Source organism: Coregonus lavaretus (genome assembly GCF_964263955.1).
Source record: "Coregonus lavaretus genome assembly, chromosome: 2".
NCBI classification, from domain to species: domain Eukaryota; kingdom Metazoa; phylum Chordata; class Actinopteri; order Salmoniformes; family Salmonidae; genus Coregonus; species Coregonus lavaretus.
The window spans coordinates 64,587,225-64,612,444 of NC_139989.1; the positions used below are offsets into that span (position 1 = coordinate 64,587,225).

A 25,220-nucleotide genomic window follows, 5' to 3' on the forward strand; every position below is an offset into this window, starting at 1 on the left:
GTTTTGTACACTCAGTGTTTACATTACCTTTTGAATCACTGGCAATTCAGCCTGACAAGTGGTTTTATATTGCCATCTAGTGGCCGGTATGAGGTCAAAAATCCACCAGAGCCAAGAATCCATGCCGGGTTTTCTGTCCAACAGCACGACGACTGACAGACGTAGTAAAAAACACATTCTACGTGATCGCCGCATCTCAGCTCTCATTCGTCGGCCGAAGCACACGCTTTTGAACGTCACCAGAACTGCAGCCAATCGCAGTGAACAAAGAAATGTTTATTTTGCACTCTGTCCCGAACCTGAGGAATGCAAAATTCTGCCATTGATACCTGTTTGTCTTCCATGCATTCATAGACTTCTAATTCATATTTCTCACCATGGACGGTGCATTGACTACTGAGCATAAGGAGGATGGGTCTTTGCGGAGGAGAAAGAGAGAAGAAGGAGAGGATCAGATCGGGAGCAAGTTGTTAAAAACGGAAAGCAGCGGGTAACCTTTTGACAGCTGCCACTTCGCAGGTTGTGTAGGCCTTGCTCTGGGCTGCTGATAAGTAGGGTTGTTTTAAGTTCACAGAGCACACAACCCACTTTTTACAGCAGCTAGAATAAATGCAATGATAAATACAATTATCAAAAGGAATACGGTACTGTTTTTTAAATCCATGCTTGGCTTCACACATGGTCTCTGTATTATTAAATTAATTAAATGCCATTTAGCAGACGCTTTTATCCAAAGCGACTTACAGTCATGTGTGCATACATTTTTGTGTATGGGTGGTCCCGGGGATTGAACCCACTACCTTGGCGTTACAAGCGCCGTGCTCTACCAGCTGAGCTACAGAGGACCACAGGACCTGTATGGTACTGTATTCTATGGTACTGTACTGTATTGTATGGTACTGTACATTCTAAATGTATTTGTCATTCCTATTTCACCAGTTTGGAGTCTTGCTTGGATCAGCCAGTTGAGTTGAGAAGTGTTCATGAAGTCATCAAGTATGGCGCCTCATCTCTGCCAGGTTGGTACAGAGAATAGACTGTATAACGGTACAGAGCCTCTGGATTTCAGAAGGGTTTTCATCCTTAGGAAATGACAGGACAGGTCTTGACTTACATTTGACATTTTAGTCATTTAGCAGACGCTCTTATCCAGAGCGACTTACAGTTAGTGAATACATATTTTTTTTATACTGGCCCCCCGTGGGAATTCTTTCTTATCTCATTCTCGTTGGCACCAAAAGTAAAAAAAAGTGTTGATAGGGGACAGAATGCGGTCGGACCATCATATAATAGGCATATACATTACTCTTACTGAATTTCCACGTGGGCGAGGATATTGGAAATTTTATCAAAGCCTATTGGATGATAATTTATTTATAATTAGAACAAAGGAATTTATAACTGACTTTTTCCAACATAACATAGGTACAGCGAATCCCCTTATTGTATGGGACACCTTTAAATGTGCCTTTAGAGGCCATGCAATTCAGTACTCATCTCGAAAACAAAAGCAATTTAGGTCAAAAGAGTTTATACTAAGAAAGGAAATAGAAAGTCTAACAGAACAGATAGATGGCAATAAAAACTGTAACATAGAGGCTCAGAATAAATTAGAGGAAAAACAAAAGGAAATGGAGAAACTTATTCAAGAAAGATCAAGTGTAATATATTATAAAAATAAAGCAAACTGGATGGAATATGGGGAAAAATGCACAAAATTATTTTTTAATCTTCAACATAGGAATGCTACCAAAAAGAACTTAATGAAACTGGTTACAATTGAGTCACCCATAATTCACCAAATGATATTTTGAAGGAAGAAACAAAGTACTTTAAGCATATGTTTTCTTTTCAGTCGCCTCCATCTCCTCTAACTGAAGCTAATTGTAGAGATTTTTTTTCTATTGATAATGTCAAATTAACAGCCACACAGAAAGACTCATGTGAAGGTGAAATTACAGAGGAGGAACTTCTGGATGCAATTAAAGACTTTAAGTCTGGGAAAACTCCAGGGTTGGATGGCATACCAGTCGAGGTATACCAAACCTTTTTTGATATACTAAGAGGACCGTTAAGAGCATGTTTTAACCACTCCTATGTAAATGGTAGATTATCTGACACTCAAGAAGAAGGTCTGGGCCCGTATCTCTAAAGAATTTTTGTGCAAAAAGTGGCTCCTAGCGGCCAAATTCTAAGAAAATTCTCAGAGGCATGACGTTTTCTTAGAATTTCCCCTAAAAGTGACACGAAAATCCCAGTTAATATAAAAGCTATTCCTCAAGAGTCCTAGCGCTTAAAAGGGCTCCTAAGGCGAGATCTGCTAAGAGCAGGGAAGAGGACTTTTAGTGGCTTAGGAGTTACCCTAAGCAGCTGCACAAAATGGCCAACAGAGGAGGCAGGAGAGATGTCCTGCAAACACTGGATGACAGGGAATTATTGAGACGCTACAGATTGGATCGTGCAGGAATCATGTTTGTGGTGGATCTCCTTAGAGATGCAATTACTTCACCAACTCGACGCCACAACGCTATTACACCGGAGAAGAAAGTAATCACAACCCTGAGGTATTTGGCAACAGGGAAAATGCAACAATGCAGCAGTGATGACTTGGGTCTGTCCCAATCCTCCGTCAGCAGAGTCATCACCCAAACACTGACAGCTTTGTCACAACCTAATATTGTGACACAATTTGTTTCATTCCCGCTGGATGCCCGCACTTTACACACACATAAAAGGGCATTTATGGACATTGCAGGATTCCCTGGCGTTGTGGGTGTAATTGATGGAACACATGTGAGAATAATTGCGCCATCAGAGGACGAGGCTGTCTTTGTTAACAGGAAGAATTTCCACAGCATCAATGTGCAAATAGTGTTCAATGCGGCCTGGAAGATTTTGGACATTGTGGCTAAATGGCCAGGCTCCACACATGATGCGAGAATGCTCTCCGAGAGTGGCATCAGACAGCTTTTTGAGAGACGCTATGTGGCAGCTAATTGCCACTTGTTAGGGGACAGTGGCTACCCATGCAAACCATGGCTCCTTACACCTTACCTCCAGCCACGCCAAGGGCCCCAACTAAACTATAACAGGTAAGCCAAACAATACAAAAATCATGGAAATGAAATGCAAGCAATATGTTAGAGCATCCAAGTAGTGCAATATTTCCATCAAATAATTAAAGGTCTGTATTCTATTGTAGGGCCCACAAGACAACAAGAGCGGTGGTGGAGCGTGGCATAGGCCAGCTTAAGAGGCGCTTTCATGTTCTCCACGGAGAGGTGCGGCTGAGGCCTGAAAAAGTCAGCAAACTCATCATAGCCTGTGCAATATTACACAATATTTGCAAGGTTAGACAGATTGCAGAACCTCTGGAGGATGGCGATGAGGATGAGGATGGAGACAACGATGAGGATGGTGGTGAAGAAGATATTCACATTCCACAGGGGAACCTAGCCCAGAGTGGACTGCCTTACAGGGCAAACTTCACAAATTTACATTTCAGGCAAGCTGTAGCCCCATGTCATTTGAGAACTTGTGATGGTATTAAGAACTACCACAGTTTTACTGCACATCACCTGCAACTGTTAAATGCAAGACACAGAACACAATCTCTAAATGGTTTATTTTTTAGGTGTTCAATTTTAAGGCGGTAGTACTCCTCCTGAAGGGAAAGGACTTTTTTTTGTTGTTCAAACACATCAATTGTGAGTTGCAATCTTCTCTCCTGCAGGGATGCTGACGGAGCAGGTGCTGCGGATGGGAATGGTGTTTGATCCGCCGGGCTATCCTGAGTAGCAGCTGCAGATGGTTCAGGCGGCAAACTTGATGGGCCCGGTTCTTGTGATGGCTCCATGCTACAGAAATACATAGGCCTAGTTTAATTATTGTTTTGATTAAATTAATTTAATACAATGAGCATGGATAACACATGAAATGGCTTCTGCAATGAATAAACACTGTTGATATGAATAACCCTGTGTCCTACCTTTGCTGCATTTCAAGGGCCTGCATCATTGACGTGTCAATGCCTGTTGGCAGCCCGGTGACACTGACCTCAGAGTGTCCCAGGACTTGAAAGACAGTGTCGGCCACCTGGGACAGCCGCTTTGCAGGTGGTCCACCCCCTAGAAAGAAACAGTCAATGAACACAGTACTTAGGCATGTAAATTAACTTTGCCAGCAGGAGCAAATTGCCAGATTATGTGGTAGGCCATAGTATTTTGCTCACCTGTGAGTGAGGATTCCCGCTTGTGTGCTGCAATCTCATCTTTTGCCTTGGACTGCAGCACATACCACCTTTTCTCACAATCGTCGCCTGTCCGCACCACCAGTGGAAAAGAGGCATTGATTGTTTGGGATATTGTGTCCCAGGCGCGCCTCTTGCCTTGGCTAGTGACAGTTGGGCCAAATTTTCCTCGTAACATACCTTTATGTTCGTTCACCAACTGGGCCAGCAACAAACCTTGCTCCTCAGTCCAGTTCGGCTTGCGATTCCTTTTTTTCTCCATTTTCTGTGTTTGTAGGATATTTGTTAACAAGCCTTCATAAATAGACCAGCCAGCAATCACAGACATTGTTAAAAGCTGAGCTGTGTTACCCTCGTTAAGTTCACACTGAGTTGTAACGTTGCAATTTCTACTTCATTAAGGACAGCCCCTTGAGATAGGCCATCTTGTTTTCAATGGGGTCCATATGGAAGTGAAAGTACAAACTATGCCAGCTAGGATATTAATATGAGCAAATGAGACACAAATCATTATTTGAACAGGGTGTAATGAGCTTAAGTTTTCACATATTTTAGATTCTAATGTTAGGCTATAACCCCTACAGCTTACTATTCATTTTCCAGATATTTTCTTGAATGTGAAATATTATTTACAATTATAGTCTGCATAAGATTAGAGTGTATAATTATGTTTATTGATTTGAGGGTACATCCTTTGCTCATTATCACCAAAAGTTCATTTTCATCAAACTTGTAGGATCAACCAATCACGGCTTTTGAAATGATGACTCATACCTAGCAACGGGGTCAACCACACCTCCTCACTAAGATAGGATTTTTCATCCATTCCTGGCTCAGAGTTCACTGAAAATGTTCTGGAATCACTTCTAAGCTAAAACTCCTGGCAAGGAATTTTTAGGTTAAGTTAGGAGCTCTCTGAGAGGATTCTCAGAATCTTTAAGGATACGGGCCCTGATCTCATTATTACTGAAACAGGATACAAGTGGAAAATATAAAGATCCAGTCCATTTACAAAATTGGAGGCCCCTTACACTTCAGTGTTGTGATGCAAAAATCCTAGCAAAATGTATAGCGCATAGAATTAAAAAGGTATTGTCGGATATTATTCATTCTAATCAGACAGGTTTTTTACATGGAAGATACATTGGAGATAATATAAGGCAAGTATTGGAAACAATAGAACACTATGGAAAATATGGGAAACCAGGCCTGCTATTCATAGCAGACTTCGAAAAGGCATTTGATAAAGTTCGACTGGGGTTTATATATAAATGCCTGGAGCATTTCAATTTTGGAGAATCTCTTATAAAATGGGTCAAAATCATGTATAGTAACCCTAGGTGTAAAATAGTAAATAATGGCTATTTCTCAGAAAGTTTTAAACTGTCAAGAGGAGTGAAACAAGGTTGTCCACTATCGGCATATCTATTTATTATGGCCATCGAGATGTTAGCTATTAAAATCAGATCCAACAATAATATCAGGGGATTAGAAATACAGGGCTTAAAAACAAAGGTGTCATTGTACGCAGATGATTCATGTTTTCTTTTAGATCCACAACTAGAATCCCTCCACAGCCTCATAGAGGATCTAGATACATTTTCTAACCTCTCTGGATTAAAACCAAATTATGACAAATGTACTATATTACGTATTGGATCACTAAAAAATACAATTTTTACATTACCATGTAGTTTACCAATAAAATGGTCTGATGGTGATGTGGATATACTCGGAATACATATCCCAAAGGAAATAAATGATCTCACTTCAATACATTTTAATAGAAAGTTAGCAAAAATAGATAAGATCTTACTACCATGGAAAGGAAAATACCTGTCAATTTGTGGAAAAATCACCCTGATTAACTCTTTAGTATTATCCAAGTTTACCTATTTGCTTATGGTCTTGCCTACGCCTAGCAAACAGTTTTTTAAATTATATGAGAAAAAAATATTCAATTTTATTTGGAACGGCAAGCCAGACAAAATTCAAATAGCATATTTATATAATGAATATGAATTCGGAGGACAGAAATTATTAAATATTAAAGCATTAGACCTATCACTAAAATCTTCAGTCATCCAAAAGTTATACTTAAATCCGAACTGGTTCTCAAGCAAATTAGTAAGATTGTCTCACCCACTGTTCAAGAAAGGCCTTTTTCCCTTTATTCAGATTACAACCTCTCACTTTCAGTTATTTGAAAAGGAAATAATCTCCCAAATGTCACTATTTCTAAAACAAGCCATAGAAAGTTGGTTGCAATTTCAATTTAATCCTCCAGAAACGACAGAACAAATAATGCAACAAATATTGTGGTTAAATTCAAATATACTAATTGACAAAAAACCTTTATTTTTTGACAGAATGTTTAAAAAAGGTATAATCTTCGTAAATGATATCATTGGTAGGACTGGTGGAGTTATGTCGCACATGCAGCTAACAAAAACATATGGAAATGTCTGCTCTACCCAAAATTACAACCAAATAATTGCAGCCTTACCGCAAAAGTGGAAGAGGAAAGTTGAAGGGGGAGAAAGTAAGGAACTTGTCTGTCGGCCTTGCATTAAAGAACATAATTGGTTAAGGAAAACTGTGTTAAATAAAAAAGTATATCAGTTTCACTTAAGGACCAAAGGATTGACAGCCGTCCCATATAGATTGCAAAATAGTTGGGAAGAGATCTTTGACGTACCGATCCCATGGCATAGTGTTTATGAACTGACACGCAAAACGACACCGGATTCAAAAATTTGAATCTTTCAATTTAAATTATTATATAAAATTCTTGCTACCAATAGAATGTTATTTATATGGGGGATACAATCTTCCCAGCTCTGCAGATTTTGCTGTGAAGAGACAGAATCATTAGATCATTTGTTTTGGTTCTGTCCATTTGTAGCTTGTTTTTGGACACAGGTCCAGGAATGGCTAAAGGATTGCAATATTTACCTGGAACTAACCTTGCAGATAGCATTACTGGGTGATCTGAAAAGTCATAGTCAATCAATCAATAATATAATAATACTTTTAGCAAAAATGTTTATTTTTAATTCACAATCTGTAGAAGCAATGAGAATAGAAAGGTTCAGAACTTTTGTAAAACATCACAGTACGGTTGAAATATATATGGCAAATAGAAATCCTATATGGATGGTGTTAAGAGATAGATGGGAGGTATTGAATAGAGTTGAAGGATGGGACTAATAACAAATAACAACAAATAATAACAAAGATAGCTAATAATGTAAGCATACTGTGTCCATAATAAGTATATAGGTTGTATGTTGGGAGCTTTTGGGAAAGAGCACAGTTAGAAAGATATGGCATTTAGAAGCAAACCGGATGGACATCATGAAAATGATCGGAGAGGTTGAGAGTAGAAGAAGTTCAGGAGCAAAAAATTAATAAAAAAAAAAATATATATATATATATATATATATATAATAGAATTATTGTAAAATTAACTCTGTCCATAAGGTGTAGATAGTAAGTATAGACCGGAAGTAGAGGCCTGGGCATTGTTGTTCACTAATTTACTCCAAGTAGGGAAAGGATGGTGGGGTTGAAAAGTAATAAAGGGGAATATATATATAAAAAAATAAATAAAATTAAAAATTAAAAAAAACATGGGGGATTGGAAGTGATGCAGACAATTACATTGATAGAAGATACAATCTATCTGCAATATTAAGCTGATCCACCCCCCCCCCTCAAAAATAAAAAAAAGTGGTTAAAAACAGAAAGCAGCGGGTAACCTTTTTGACAGCTGCCACTTCGCAGGTTGTGTAGGCCTTGCTCTGGGCTGCTGATAAGTAGGGTTGTTTTAAGTTCACAGAGCACACAACCCACTTTTTACAGCAGCTAGAATAAATGCAATGATAAATACAATTATCAAAAGGAATACAGTACTGTTTTTTAAATCCATGCTTGGCTTCACACATGGTCTCTGTATTATTAAATTAATTAAATGCCATTTAGCAGACGCTTTTATCCAAAGCGACTTACAGTCATGTGTGCATACATTTTTGTGTATGGGTGGTCCCGGGGATTGAACCCACTACCTTGGCGTTACAAGCGCCGTGCTCTACCAGCTGAGCTACAGAGGACCACAGGACCTGTATGGTACTGTATTCTATGGTACTGTACTGTATTGTATGGTACTGTACATTCTAAATGTATTTGTCATTCCTATTTCACCAGTTTGGAGTCTTGCTTGGATCAGCCAGTTGAGTTGAGAAGTGTTCATCAAGTATGGCGCCTCATCTCTGCCAGGTTGGTACAGAGAATAGACTGTATAACGGTACAGAGCCTCTGGATTTCAGAAGGGTTTTCATCCTTAGGAAATGACAGGACAGTGAATGATGAAATAGTTCTAACACTCTGGCCTTGTTCATTCAGCCCACCCAGTTGTTTGGTCTCCAGGCAGACCTGAAGACACAGTAGTTAACCATATTTATTTATTTAATTGTACCTTTATTTAACTAGGCAAGTCAGTTAAGAACAAATTCTTATTTACAATGACGGCCTACACCGGCCAAACCCGGACGACGCTGGGCCAATTATGCGCCGCCCTATGGGACTCCCAATCACGGCCAGTTGTGATACAGCCTGGAATCGAACCAGAGGGTCTGTAGTGACGCCTCAAGCACTGAGATGCAGTGCCTTAGACCGCTGCGCCACTCGGGAGCCCATATTCAGTGAAAACTCAAAATGTTACCTAAAGCACAAAGAACGGACCAATCTGTATCTTTCCCTTACAGCTAAGCATTACGACCCGGATACCACTGAGCCAATCAGCTCCGGCCTTCAGTCCCTGGAGGAGCTGCTGTCGTGGAAACGCAGCGAGGCCAACCCCTTTAACGTGGCGACGGTGCCCCTGGCCGATCGGGAGCCTTCTCTGGCCAGCACGCCGACGCTGGGCCAATTGTGCGCCGCCCTATGGGACTCCCAATCACGGCCGGTTGTGATACAGCCTGGAATTGAACCAGGGGGTTCAAGCACTGAGATGCAGTGCCTTAGACCACTGCGCCACTCGGGAGCCATACTAAACTCGTCTGTTGCTATGCTATAGACACGTTGGTTTCACTATACAGTTTGTTATTGGGTGCGTCGAAAAATGGCACTATATTCCCTATAAGTAGTGCACTATATAGGGAATACGGTGCCATTTGGGACACAGCCATAGTCTTTACACCTCTACACCTGCAGGCACTTGTTTACTTCTGAAAGGAGTGTATAGGTTTAAGCAATATGGCCGATACAGCAATAATTAGCTTATCAGTTGTCTGCACGGTGTGCTGGACCCAGAATGTCTCCTTTAGGCATATAGTCCTCTGTTATTTGCTAATCTATATTATAAACTGGGTGGTTCGAGCCCTGAATGCTGATTGGCTGACATCTGTGGTATATCAGCCTGTATACCACGGGTATGACAAAACATTTATTTTTACTGCTCTGATTACGTTGGTAACCAGTTTATAATAGCAATAAGGCACCTCGGGGGTTTGTGGTATATGACCAATATACCACGGCTAATGGCTGTATCCAGCCACTCCGCAATGCGTCGTGCGTAAGAACAGCCCTTAGCCGTGGTATAATGGCCATATACCACACCCCCTCAGGCCTTATTGCTTAATTATACTGACGTCTACTGCTGTGCTATGAATACATTGACCATAGTGCAGCCCTATGGGGCCTGGTCTAAAGTAGTGCACTAGGAGACAGGGTGCCATTTGGGAGACACTGATGATTGATAACATGTATGTACTCTACCCTCCATCTCCTCCCGTGTAATAGGAGACTGCTGTGAAGAACACTCCTCTGTTTCTACGTTACCTGACTGACCAGATGCACGAGAGAGTCCCTGGTAGTATGGTCCTCTGGTATGACTCTGTCCTGGAGAACGGACAGCTCAAATGGCAGAATGAACTCAACCCATCCAACAGGTAGGTGGAGAGGAGAGGAGAGGGGGGAGAGAAGAGGGAGGAGAGAAGAGAGGGAGGAGAGAAGAGAGGGGAGAGGGAGAAGAGAAGAGGAGGGAGGGAGGGAGGGAGGGAGGGAGGGAGGGGGGAGAGAATGTGGATAGGGAAGATAAGGAGATCTTTTATACATCCCTCCCTCCCTCCCCTCTCCTCTCCTCTCCCTCCCCCTCCCTCCCTCCCCTCTCCCTCCCTCCCTCCCTCCCCCTCCCTCCCTCCCTCCCTCCCCTCAGAGTGTTTTTCTCAGCGTGTGATGGTATCTTCACCAACTATAACTGGACAGAGCAGAGCCTGGAGAGAATGAAGGTCTACTCAGCTGCTCAGGGCCGTCTGGCGGACATCTTTGTTGGGGTGGACGTGTTCGCCAGGGGAGAGGTGGTGGGAGGGAAGCTGTAGACTAATAAGGTTAGAACTGGGAGGGTAGGAGGGGGAGGGTCTGGAGATGGTCTGGAGATGGTGGGGTGTGTGTCAGTGCTTAGTCACAGGTATGTGTGTGTATCTTCATATAGAAGTGGTTTATTATGGTGGTGTGTGTGTGTAACAATATAGAAACATCTCTCTCTCGCTCTCTGTCTCTCTCAATTTAAGGGCTTTATTAGCATGGGAAATGTATGTTAACATTGCCAAAGCAAGTGAAGTAGATAGTAAACAAAAGTGAAATAAACAAAAATTAACAGTAAACATTACACACTCTGTTGCTCTCTGTGTCTCTCTCTTGCTCTCTGTGTCTCTGTCTCTGTCTCTCTCTCCCCCCCCCTTCAGGCTCTGGAGCTGATTCGTAAACATGACTTCTCTACGGCCATCTTTGCTCCAGGCTGGGTGTACGAGACCATCCCAGACAAGACTGACTTCAGGAAGGAACAGGACAAGTGAGATTAACTTCTACTGCTTCTACTGTGTAATGTAGTGCTGTGGTTGTTTTGGGGATTTTGTGTGATTTTATATCGAACGCCACACCTTAAGTGCCTTTGGGAAATATAAAGTGATGCTATCTATCTAAGGACTGCAGATGAGAATAAGGTATGTAGCAACAATCTGGTGCAGTGTTTGTTATACATGTTCCCTGGACCCTGTCGAATAAGACAATAAAATAGACATTATTTTCTATCTTATAAAGCGCTCACTCATACCACACGTAGCATAGCCACAGTCGAAAGTGACCCTCCTATGTCATATCCTACAATGTCACATCCTGTTTCCTGTGTGCAGGTTCTGGTCTCTGCTGTCTGACTTCCTGTATGTCCACCGGCCCTCGTCGCCCCTCCCTTTCATCTCCTCCTTCTGCCAGGGTGCTGGGACCAGCCTCTACTGGAGGGGACAGGTACGAGGAGAGAGAGAGACTGTGAGAGAGAGTGTGTGAGAGTGTGAGAGTGAGAGAGAGCACAAACTCTATAGAGAGACAGCAGGACCTATTATCAAATCCTCCTATCCCCTTTCACCAGGTCTACATCCCTAGTTCCCAAAACATTTTGAACACTGTCCCACCTTAAGCCTATAGAACTTTAATGTGACCCTCCAAAATAGTCTCTTAAGCCATGGCCCAGTAGCATGACCATAACCCACTATGGGGTCCCAAGTCTACCCACCATTTGGGTAACAACTAGGGCAGGCACAAATACTATGTAACCGACGGTTACGGATGAAGACAGTCATGAAAATAAAATAACTGTCATAACCGTTGAAGAAGCGTGACTGAAGATGTGACGACCGGGCATTCGTGAGGTCGAGTATGTTTTCTGCGATAACATGGACTGTTGACAACGTGATGAAACTTTGTTGCCCCTTGCTGAAATCTGCAAAGTGTTGTAGCAAACAATGAATATAATAGGCTTGGAACCTCTGAAGTTGGCAATTTGACTGGTAAACTAATGGGTTCACGAAATTTCATGACTATTCATGAGTGTCGACATAGAACCCTTCGGGTGATTGGTTGAGCCTTATTGAGTGTGTGACGTCACACAGATGTTCTACAGAGCCGTCTGTTTGGCTAGCTAGCGCCACCGGCATGAGCAGTTAGCACCGACCAAATGACTTGTCAAACCCCGCTTCAGCTTGATCACCAAATTAATTGGGAAATAAATGAAAGCCTCACCAGCTAGCTACCAATCTATTTTAGTTTCACTGTCCGATCATTCAAAAAAAACGAGCCCACTAATTGTTATTTTTACCTTTCCACAAACGGTCTGTTTGCATTGCTTGATATGAGCAAGTTAACCGAAACCTATCAAAGAATATAATATAATGGGTTTGACGACGAACATGTAGTGAGGACCAGCCAACAAGAGCGTACAGGTCACAGTGGTGGGTAGTGTATGGGGCTTTGGAGACAAAACGGATGGCACTGTGATAGACTACATCCAATTTGCTGAGTAGAGTGTTGAAGGCTATTTTGTAAATGACATCGCCGAAGTCAAGGATCGGTAGGATAGTCAGTTTTACGAGGGCATGTTTGGCAGCATGAGTGAAGGAGGCTTTGTTGCGAAATAGGAAGCCGATTCTAGATTTAACTTTGGATTGGAGATTCTTAATGTGAGTCTGGAAGGAGAGTTTACAGTCTAACCAGACACCTAGGTATTTGTAGTTGTCCACATACTCTAGGTCAGACCCGTCGAGAGTAGTGATTCTAGTCGGGTGGGCGGGTGCCAGCAGCGTTCGATTGAAGAGCATGCATGCAATCAATAGTAGGTAATGCGTCCACGATTAGTTAGTGGCTACTGCCTGGTCTGGTCAGTGATCAAGCTAGCTACAGTTAAGTAATTAGCTATCCTCCTAAATGCGCTTGTCAGTGGATAAACTAAGTTGAAAATATTTGTCTGAAAATGACCTAGTCGCCAGTTATAGTTGCTCTTGGTGGAATCATTTCTAGGTAGCCTGTATGCCCGTGAGTTCCCAAGTCTAGAGAGCTGTGTATTTTGGCATCCACGATTAGCTAGCTAACTAAGTAGTTGGCTACTGCATGTCCAGTGTGAGCCAGAATGCTAGCTACATTTCAGTCAGTAGCTATCCTTCTAAATGTGGTGGTCACTGGATAAACTAGCCATGAGTTGAACATATTTGGCTGAAAACAAACTAGTAGCCAGTTGTTGTTGCCCATGGGGTGGAATCATATCTAACCCGCTTGCTCCTGGCTGAAGCCTATGTCCCCATGACCTCCTGAGTCTAGCAAACATAGCGAATTAGCATTTCGCTAGCGAGCTGAGCTGTTTTATAAGAAAACGACTGATATTAATCAAACTCTGTAGCTAGCTAGCAAGCCCTCCTCGGCGACAACGTTATTGTGGGCGCAGGAATGTCAAATTCGTATTTTAATTTGATGTTAACTGTCATTGAAGTTGGTGGTTACTACTGGTTTCAGATCCGAGGCAAGAGAAATTGGCCGTCATGTATTGGTAAGGGTTCATAGTGATGGCACGCACTCAAGAAGGCTCAACCAATCACCCGATGGGTTCTGTCGAAACCATGAATATTCATAAAATTGCCCCCGCCTTGGCTGCCTGGGTATTGTGATGCAATACTTCCCATGATAATGTAGAAATGTTATTCAAATGCTGCTAACTGATGTGGCTCATGCAATGGAATGTATTTTTTGTAATGTCAGTTGATTTGAATCAACAAATCACAGCACATATTGATGGGTACACTTCCTGCTTTTACTTCCTGCTTTGCTCCTATGGGTACACTCGCAATGGCTGCCAGTCCACCCATTATGCCATAATTGACTTGAATGGGGACACCTATGGCAGCACATGCAGTTAGGAGAGGAGGTAGGGAGAAAATGTGAGTCCCTAAAAATGTTTTGTTGTTACGGAGACCAGTCATTTGGCTGCCCAATTATTGTCATCCAAAATTCCATGACCGCCACACTATAGTCGTGGTCAAAAGTTGAGAATAACACAAGTATTGGTCTTCACAAAGTTCGCTGCTTCAGTGTTATGAGATATTTTTGTCAGATGTTACTATGGTATACTGAAGTATAATTACAAGCATTCCATAAGTGTCAAATGCTTTTATTGACAATTACATTAAGTTTATGCAAAGAGTCAATATTTGCAGTGTTGACCCTTCTTTTTCAAGACCTCTGCAATTCGCCCTGGCATGCTGTCAATTATTTTCTGGGCCACATCCTGACTGATGGCAGCCCATTCTTGCATAATCAATGCTTGGAGTTTGTCCGAATTTGTGTGTTTTTGTTTGTCCACCCGCCTCTTGAGGATCGACCACACGTTCTCAATGGGATTAAGGTCTGGGGAGTTTCCTGGCCATGGACCAACAATTTCGATTTTTTGTTCCCCGAGCCACTTAGTTATCACTTTTGTCTTATAGCAAGGTGCTCCATCATGCTGGAAAAGGCATTGGTCGTCACCAAACTGTTCTTGGATGGTTGGGAGAAGTTGCTCTCTGAGGATATGTTGGTACCATTCTTTATTCATGGCTGTGTTCTTAGGCAAAATTGTGAGTGAGCCCACTCCCTTGGCTGAGAAGCAACCACACACATTAATGGTCTCAGGATGCTTTACTGTTGACATGACACAGGACTGATGGTAGCGCTCACCTTGTCTTCTCCGGACAAGGTGTTTTCCGGATGCCCCAAACAATCGGAAAGGGGATTCATCAGAGAAAATGACTTTACCTCAGTCCTCAGCAGTCCAATCCCTGTACCTTTTGCAGAATATCAGTCTGTCCCTGATGTTTTTCCTGGAGAGAAGTGGCTTCTTTGCTGCCCTTCTTGACACCAGGCCATCCTCCAAAAGTCTTTGCCTCACTGTGCGTGCAGATGCACTCACACCTGCCTGCTGCCATTCCTGAGCAAGCTCTGCACTGGTGGTGCCCCGATCCCGCAGCTGAATCAACTTTAGGAGACGGTCCTGGCGCTTGCTGGACTTTCTTGGGCGCCCTGACGCCGCCTTCACAACAATTGAACCTCTCTCCTTGAAGTTCTTGATGATCCGATAAATGGTTGATTTAGGTGCAATCTTACTCGCAGCAATATCCTTGTCTGTGAAGCCCTTTTTGTGCAAAGCAATGATGACGGCACGTGTTTCCTTGCAGGTAACCATGGTTAACAGAGCTACCCTCTGACCTGTCCTGTTTGTGTGTCTGTCTGCTGCGTTGTGTAGCGTGAGGTGGATCGTAGCTGGTTCAACCTGGATGCCCAGGAGCTGCAACCCCTATACTACAGAGAGAACCTGGAGGGGGAGGGCTGGCTGAGGACCCAGGGCTGCCCTGAAGATGCCTGGAGCGGGGGCAGCTCTCTGCTCGTAGAGGGACTCATACCCTCCATGCTGACCAAAGTCTGCGCCAGGTAGGGGAGTGTGTGTGTGTTCATGACGGCTAGTATATTCCTCTTACAGCTTTGAGGACTCAAATGCTATGGCCCTTCTCTCTCTCCCCCTCCCCTCCCAGGATATTTTCTCTCCAGGTACCTCTATCCTCCAGGGTCTTTGTGTCTCTGATCTATAAGCCGTCTCCTGGGGTCACTGTCTCTCTGGAGTTAAAGACTACTGACGCTAAACTCTGCACACACAGTGGTGTTCAGGATATACCTAGTGAGTCAGTCATATCACACACAGTTGAGGATATACCTAGTGAGTCAGTCATACACACACAGTTGAGGATATACCTAGTGAGTCAGTCATCACACACACAGTTGAGGATATACCTAGTGAGGTCAGTCATATCACACACAGTTGAGGATATACCTAGTGAGTCAGTCATATCACACACACACAGTTGAGGATATACCTAGTGAGTCAGTCATCACACACACACAGTTTGATATACCTAGTAAGTCAGTCATCACACACACACAGTTCAGGATGTACCTAATGAGTTAGTCATATCACACAACACTGCTGGCTACACACACACACAAGTTGTAATGTGTTGTATTATTATTGATGTGTGTGTGTGTGTTTGTAGCCAGCAGTATTGAGCCTGCTGCTTTAACAGAGGACCACCCGTTGGTGAGACAGTTCTCTCAGAGCTGTGGACAGTGGAACCCAGACGGATGGACTGTCAGGTAAGAAGACCTCTGGTGTGTGTGTGTGTTGGGTGTGGTGTGTGTGTGTGTGGTCAAAAGTGTGTGTGTTGGCGATGCAGGGCTGTGCTCTGAGGAATGTGTGATAGGCTAGTAATACTGTAGTAATAACGTGTGTCTGATATAGGCTAGTAATACTGTAGTAATAACGTGTGTCTGATATAGGCTAGTAATACTGTAGTAATAACGTGTGTGATATAGGCTAGTAATACTGTAGTAATAACGTGTGTGATATAGGCTAGTAATACTGTAGCAACGTGGGTCTGATATAGGCTAGTAATACTGTAGTAACCTGTGTCTGATATAGGCTAGTAATACTGTAGTAACATGTGTCTGATATAGGCTAGTAATACTGTAGTAACGTGTGTCTGATAGGCTAGTAATACTGTAGTAGTAACGTGTGTGATATAGGCTAGTAATACTGTAGTAATAACATGTGTCTGATAGGCTAGTAATACTGCAGTAATAACGTGTGTCTGATATAGGCTAGTAATACTGTAGTAATAACGTGTGTCTGATATAGGCTAGTAATACTGTAGTAGTAACGTGTGATATAGGCTAGTAATACTGTAGTAGTAACGTGTGATATAGGCTAGTAATACTGTAGTAGTAACGTCTGATATAGGCTAGTAATACTGTAGTAGTAACGTCTGATATAGGCTAGTAATACTGTAGTAGTAACGTCTGATATAGGCTAGTAATACTGTAGTAGTAACGTGTGATATAGGCTAGTAATACTGTAGTAGTAACGTCTGATATAGGCTAGTAATACTGTAGTAATAACGTGTGTCTGATATAGGCTAGTAATACTGTAGTAGTAACGTGTGTCTGATATAGGCTAGTAATACTGTAGTAATAACGTGTGTCTGATATAGGCTAGTAATACTGTAGTAGTAACGTGTGATATAGGCTAGTAATACTGTAGTAGTAACCTCTGATATAGGCTAGTAATACTGTAGTAGTAACGTGTGTGATATAGGCTAGTAGTACTTTAGTAATAACGTGTGCGATATAGGCTAGTAATACTGTAGTAGTAACGTGTGATATAGGCTAGTAATACTGTAGTAGTAACCTCTGATATAGGCTAGTAATACTGTAGTAGTAACGTGTGATATAGGCTAGTAATACTGTAATAGTAACGTGTGATATAGGCTAGTAATACTGTAGTAGTAACGTCTGATATAGGCTAGTAATACTTTAGTAGTAACGTGTGTGATATAGGCTAGTAGTACTTTAGTAATAACGTGTGCGATATAGGCTAGTAATACTGTAGTAGTAACGTGTGTGATATAGGCTAGTAATACTGTAGTAGTAACGTGTGTGATATAGGCTAGTAGTACTTTAGTAATAACGTGTGCGATATAGGCTAGTAATACTGTAGTAGTAACGTGTGTGATATAGGCTAGTAATACTGTAGTAGTAACGTGTGTGATATAGGCTAGTAATACTGTAGCAATGTGGGTCTGATATAGGCTAGTAATACTGTAGTAACCTGTGTCTGATAGGCTAGTAATACTGTAGTAACATGTGTCTGATATAGGCTAGTAATACTGTAGTAACGTGTGTCTGATAGGCTAGTAATACTGTAGTAGTAATGTGTGTGATATAGGCTAGTAATACTGTAGTAGTAACGTGTGTGATATAGGCTAGTAATAACATGTGTCTGATAGGCTAGTAATACTGTAGTAATAACATGTGTCTGATACAGGCAAGTAATACTGTAGTAATAACGTGTGATATAGGTTAGTAATAACGTGTGATATAGGTTAGTAATACTTTAGTAATAATGTGTGTCTGATATAGGCTAGTAATACTGTAGTAGTAACGTGTGTCTGATATAGGCTAGTAATACTGTAGTAGTAACGTGTGTCTGATATAGGCTAGTAATACTGTAGTAATAACGTGTGATATAGGTTAGTAATACTGTAATAATAACATGTGATATAGACTAGTAATACTGTAGTAATAACGTGTGTGAAATAGTCTAGTAATACTGTAGTAATAATGTGTCTGATATAGGCTAGTAATACTGTAGTAGTAACGTGTGTCTGATATAGGCTAGTAATACTGTAGTAATAACGTGTGATATAGGTTAGTAATACTGTAATAATAACATGTGATATAGACTAGTAATACTGTAGTAATAACGTGTGTGAAATAGTCTAGTAATACTGTAGTAATAATGTGTGTGATATAGGCTAGTAGTACTGTAGTAATAATGTGTGTGATATAGGCTAGTAGTACTGTAGTAATAACGTGTGTCTGATATAGGCTAGTAATACTGTAGTAATAACGTGTGTCTGATATAGGCTAGTAATAACATGTGTCTGATATAGGCTAGTAATACTGTAGTAATAACGTGTGTGATATAGGCTAGTAATACTGTAGTAATAACATGTGTCTGATATAGGCTAGTAGTACTGTAGTAATAACGTGTGTCTGATATAGGCTAGTAATACTGTAGTAATAACATGTGTCTGATATAGGCTAGTAATACTGTAGTAATAACATGTGTCTGATATAGGCTAGTAATACTGTAGTAATAACGTGTGATATAGGTTAGTAATACTGTAGTAATAACGTGTGTGATATAGGCTAGTAATACTGTAGTAATAACGTGTGTGATATAGGCTAGTAATACTGTAGTAATAACGTGTGTCTGATATAGGCTAGTAATACTGTAGTAATAACGTGTGTCTGATATGGGCTAGTAATACTGTAGTAATAACGTGTGTCTGATATAGGCTAGTAATACTGTAGTAATAACGTGTGTCTGATATAGGCTAGTAATACTGTAGTAATAACGTGTGTCTGATATAGGCTAGTAATACTGTAGTAATAACGTGTGTGATATAGGCTAGTAATACTGTAGTAATAACGTGTGTGATATAGGCTAGTAATACTGTAGTAATAACGTGTGTCTGATATAGGCTAATAATACTGTAGTAATAACGTGTGTCTGATATAGGCTAGTAATACTGTAGTAATAACGTGTGTGTGCAGGTGTTCCCAGTTGGAGCTGCAGGACTGTGCTCTGAGGGATGTGTGTGTGAACGTGCTGCGTGATGGCGGAGATCAGAACACACCCTTCAAATGCCGGGTCGGAGAGATTATGGTGAGAGAGACACCTTACCATAGAATTACCCATCAACAGAATCATATCTGTCCCAGACTCTTAGACCTGGGCCCTCATCTATCAATATTGCGTAAAAACTATTCTAAAATGCTACTTATGAAGGGAATTTAGAATGTTCGTACGCATTGGAAAAGTGTGATTTATCAAACAATCCTATGAGCGTCATAGCACACCGTTGATCAATACCAATGAACCGTTGATCAATACCAATGAACCGTTGATAAATACCAATTAACCATTGATAAATACCAATTGTTATCAGCCTCAGTGCTCGTGCATGACCTTGGCTATTCGCATTTCAAAACGCTCCTATGGTCAAAATCATCCCTTTAAAGCCCATGGGGAATATACAACACTGTACCATAAAATATAACGACACAACCAGAGACTGAACTAGAGGTGCCTAGTGTCACGAGGTTGAGTACAACCAAAATGTTTTATTGGGCTCAGTTGTGGTTTGACCTGTAAAAATGAAAACATAGCTACGAAGAGAGGACCATTAGGACAATTCAAGTTGCTTTAGCAACGGCAAATATACTTCAAATGAGTAGCTAGGCAACATACACCAATAAGCCATACATCCTCAACAGCTCCCACCTGTAAGCGTGTTGGCCAACACTGTTGTTCTGCAGAATGAACGAGTCGTGAGTTCCACCTGGCCACCACATTCAGCAGCATCTTTTGATCATCACATGACCTGTCACCTGCACATTAAGAGTGGAAGCCTTGATCATCACATGACCTGTCACCTGCTCATTAAGACTGGAAGCCTTGATCATCACATCACCTGCTCATTAAGAATGGAAGCCTTGATCATCACATCACCTGCTCATTAAGACTGGAAGCCTTGATCATCACATCACCTACTCATTAAGAATGGAAGCCTTGATCATCATCACCTGCTCATTAAGAATAGAAGTCTTGATCATCACATTACCTATCACCTGCTCATTAAGACTGGAAGCCTTGATCATCACATTACCTATCACCTGCTCATTAAGACTGGAAGCCTTGATCATCACATTACCTATCACCTGCTCATTAAGACTGGAAACCTTGATCATCACATTACCTATCACCTGCTCATTAAGACTGGAAACCTTGATCATCACATTACCTATCACCTGCTCATTAAGACTGGAAACCTTGATCATCACATTACCTATCACCTGCTCATTAAGACTGGAAGCCTTGATCATCACATGACCTGTCACTTGCACATTAAGACTGGAAGCCTTGATCATCACATCACCTGCTCATTAAGAGTGGAAGCCTTGATCATCACATCACCTGCTCATTAAGAATGGAAGCCTTGATCATCACATGACCTATCACCTGCTCATTAAGACTGGAAGCCTTGATCATCACATGACCTGTCACTTGCACATTAAGACTGGAAGCCTTGATCATCACATCACCTGCTCATTAAGAGTGGAAGCCTTGATCATCACATCACCTGCTCATTAAGAATGGAAGCCTTGATCATCACATTACCTATCACCTGCTCATTAAGAGTGGAAGCCTTGATCATCACATGACCTATCACCTGCTCATTAAGACTGGAAGCCTTGATCATCACATGACCTGTCACTTGCACATTAAGAGTGGAAGCCTTGATCATCACATGACCTGTCACTTGCACATTAAGAGTGGAAGCCTTGATCATCACATCACCTGCTCATTAAGAGTGGAAGCCTTGATCATCACATCACCTGCTCATTAAGAGTGGAAGCCTTGATCATCACATGACCTATCACCTGCTCATTAAGACTGGAAGCCTTTATCATCACATGACCTGTCACTTGCACATTAAGACTGGAAGCCTTGATCATTACATCACCTGCTCATTAAGAGTGGAAGCCTTGATCATTACATGACCTGTCACCTGCACATTAAGACTGGAAGCCTTGATCATCACATCACCTGCTCATTAAGAATGGAAGCCTTGATCATCACATCACCTGCTCATTAAGACTGGAAGCCTTGATCATCACATTACCTATCACCTGCTCATTAAGAGTGGAAGCCTTGATCATCACATGACCTATCACCTGCTCATTAAGAGTGGAAGCCTTGATCATCACATGACCTGTCACTTGCACATTAAGAATGGAAGCCTTGATCATCACATCACCTGCTCATTAAGACTGGAAGCCTTGATCATCACATGACCTATCACCTTCTCATTAAGAGTGGAAGCCTTGATCATTACATGACCTGTCACCTGCACATTAAGACTGGAAGCCTTGATCATCACATGACCTATCACCTGCTCATTAAGAGTGGAAGCCTTGATCATCACATGACCTGTCACCTGCTCATTAAGAGTGGAAGCCTTGATCATCACATCACCTGCTCATTAAGAATGGAAGCCTTGATCATCACATTACCTATCACCTGCTCATTAAGAGTGGAAGCCTTGATCATCACATGACCTATCACCTGCTCATTAAGACTGGAAGCCTTGATCATCACATGACCTGTCACTTGCACATTAAGAGTGGAAGCCTTGATCATCACATGACCTGTCACTTGCACATTAAGAGTGGAAGCCTTGATCATCACATCACCTGCTCATTAAGAGTGGAAGCCTTGATCATCACATCACCTGCTCATTAAGAGTGGAAGCCTTGATCATCACATGACCTATCACCTGCTCATTAAGACTGGAAGCCTTTATCATCACATGACCTGTCACTTGCACATTAAGACTGGAAGCCTTGATCATTACATCACCTGCTCATTAAGAGTGGAAGCCTTGATCATTACATGACCTGTCACCTGCACATTAAGACTGGAAGCCTTGATCATCACATCACCTGCTCATTAAGAATGGAAGCCTTGATCATCACATCACCTGCTCATTAAGACTGGAAGCCTTGATCATCACATTACCTATCACCTGCTCATTAAGAGTGGAAGCCTTGATCATCACATGACCTATCACCTGCTCATTAAGAGTGGAAGCCTTGATCATCACATGACCTGTCACTTGCACATTAAGAATGGAAGCCTTGATCATCACATCACCTGCTCATTAAGACTGGAAGCCTTGATCATCACATGACCTATCACCTTCTCATTAAGAGTGGAAGCCTTGATCATTACATGACCTGTCACCTGCACATTAAGACTGGAAGCCTTGATCATCACATGACCTATCACCTGCTCATTAAGAGTGGAAGCCTTGATCATCACATGACCTGTCACCTGCTCATTAAGAGTGGAAGCCTTGATCATCACATGACCTATCACCTGCTCATTAAGAGTGGAAGCCTTGATCATCACATGACCTGTCACCTGCTCATTAAGAGTGGAAGCCTTGATCATCACATGACCTATCACCTGCTCATTAAGACTGGAAGCCTTGATCATCACATGACCTGTCACTTGCACATTAAGACTGGAAGCCTTGATCATCACATCACCTGCTCATTAAGAATGGAAGCCTTGATCATCACATCACCTGCTCATTAAGACTGGAAGCCTTGATCATCACATTACCTATCACCTGCTCATTAAGAGTGGAAGCCTTGATCATCACATGACCTATCACCTGCTCATTAAGAGTGGAAGCCTTGATCATCACATGACCTATCACCTGCTCATTAAGACTGGAAGTCTTGATCATCACATGACCTGTCACTTGCACATTAAGACTGGAAGCCTTGATCATTACATCACCTGCTCATTAAGAGTGGAAGCCTTGATAATTACATGACCTGTCACCTGCACATTAAGACTGGAAGCCTTGATCATCACATGACCTATCACCTGCTCATTAAGAGTGGAAGCCTTGATCATCACATGACCTGTCACCTGCTCATTAAGAGTGGAAGCATTGATCATCACATGACCTGTCACCTGCTCATTAAGGGTGGAAGCCTTGATCATCACATTACCTATCAGCTGCTCATTAAGACTGGAAGCCTTGATCATCACATTACCGATCACCTGCTCATTAAGAGTGGAAACCTTTTCTGTTCACATACAGTAGTTGAATTAGTTTTGGAATGGTGTTTTTATGGCGATGTGGTCTAGTTCTCTGTTCATATTTGGGAACCCTGATGGCAAAGAAACCCCTCGACTTCAACCTGTTTGTTTAGCTGATGATTGCATCCAAAACGTCGGCTCATCGAGGGCTGGGAGATGCCGATCGGCATAGCACCTGGATGTGCACCGGAATGGCATGTGTGCCTTTCTAAAGTAGGTCTTAAATCCTCTCAAAGATCCTATAAGATTGGTTTTAGGAAACGATATCTGATGAGCCAATCTGTACTTTCTGCAAAAAAGTCCCACCTGTCTCTAAAAATGCACTCTCTGCAAAATGCAGCGTGTGCCAGATCCTCAAACAGAGCAAGATCAGCCATCTCTGGTTGGATTTCCCATTATCTCAGTCTTTTATGGTGTTTTAATAATAGTTTCACTTACACACGTGCCTCTAATTGAACAAATTACTGTACTTTATATGGATTATTATCGTAACAAATGCACTGATGTTATCAAATTAGATGATACAGCCTGTCAAGATACAGTACATGACCAAAAGTATGTGGACACCTGCTCGTCAAACATCTCATTCCAAAATCATGGACATTAATATTGAGTTGGTCCCCCCTTTGCTGCTATAACAGCCTCCACTCTTCTGGGAAGGCTTTCCACTAGATGATGGAACATTGCTGCAGGGACTTGCTTCCATTCAGCCACAAGCGCATTAGTGAGGTCAGACACTGATGTTGGGCAATTAGGCCTGTCTCGCAGTCGGCGTTCCAATTCATCCCAATGGTGTTCGATGGGGGTTGAGGTCAGGGCTCTGTGCAGGCCAGTCAAGTTCTTCCACACCGATCTCGTCAGACCATTTCTGTTTGGACCTTGCTTTGTGCACGGGGGCATTGTCATGCTGAAACAGGAAAGGGGCTTCCCCAAACTGTTGCCACAAAGTTGGAAGCACAGAATCATCTAGAATGTCATTGTATGCTGTAGTGTTAAGATTTCCCTTCACTGGAACTAAGGGGCCTAGCCCGAACTATGAAAAACAACCCCAGACCATTTTTCCTCCTCCACCAAACTTTACAGTTAGCACTATGCATTGGGGCAGGTAGCGTTCTCCTGTCATCCGCCAAACCCAGATTCGCCCGTCGGACTGCCAGATGGTGAAGCGTGATTCATCACTCCAGAGAACGCGTTTCCACCGCTCCAGAGTCCAATGACGGCGAGTTTTACACCACTCCAGTTTCATTTTGCGTTTATATTTTTGTTCAGTATAACTGTTTGTACATCTCAATCATTTGTAAGTGACTGATTTGTGTATCCGTGTTTCTTATAAGCAGTCTGTCTTTGTCTCTACCCCTCTTTTGTCCTCCCTCCCCCCCTAGATCCTGGATGCTGAGTCCCTCTCCGTTCCTCCCCTCCCAGTCCAGAGTGTGTGTGTCTATGACGTGGTGTGGCTGAGGGGCGCTGATAAACTTCACCTCAACACCACCCTGCGCTGGCGCTACCCTGCCCAGCTCGTACGCCACTTCCTGGTGTACTGGCGCCGGGTGAGGGGTCCAGACCCCCGGATCCCATCTGGCAGGCTGGCCCTGATTGGCCGAGCCTACTCCCCCTTGTTCCGGGTGACTGAGCTGGCAGTTCCGGAACCTCCGGGTCTTCTAGAACTGGTGGTGGAACCCGTGTCCCGGGAGGGGTTCCGTGTTCCTGAGTCCCACTGGGGGAGGAGGAGTCTCAGTTATACTGAGGAGAGATCGGACCAATCATAAGAGACTAGAAGGGTAGCAACATTTGGCTGCCCCAAATGGCACCCTGTTCCCTATA

The 25,220-nt window shown here is 42.3% G+C and overlaps 1 long non-coding RNA gene and 1 pseudogene across 3 annotated transcripts; one reads left to right on the forward strand and one right to left on the reverse strand.

The window, feature by feature from the left end:
• The first annotated feature begins 300 nt into the window (after positions 1 to 300).
• LOC311140149 (cytosolic endo-beta-N-acetylglucosaminidase-like) lies at positions 301 to 25,184 on the forward strand (annotated as a pseudogene). Its single transcript, XR_014615234.1, has 12 exons — positions 301 to 490; positions 940 to 1,019; positions 9,016 to 9,155; positions 10,052 to 10,200; positions 10,467 to 10,638; positions 10,996 to 11,102; positions 11,443 to 11,554; positions 15,351 to 15,535; positions 15,637 to 15,779; positions 16,153 to 16,252; positions 19,274 to 19,385; positions 24,782 to 25,184. The product of XR_014615234.1 is annotated as a cytosolic endo-beta-N-acetylglucosaminidase-like (transcript).
• LOC311104898 lies at positions 3,607 to 4,657 on the reverse strand. 2 transcript variants are annotated; one of them, XR_014610194.1, is made up of 2 exons: positions 3,989 to 4,657; positions 3,607 to 3,857 (listed from the first exon to the last, which is right to left on the reverse strand). It is a non-coding gene; the product is annotated as an uncharacterized lncRNA (long non-coding RNA). The 2 variants fall into 2 exon arrangements; XR_014610195.1 differs by having other exon boundaries at positions 3,607 to 3,875.
• Positions 25,185 to 25,220: the final 36 nt, after the last annotated feature.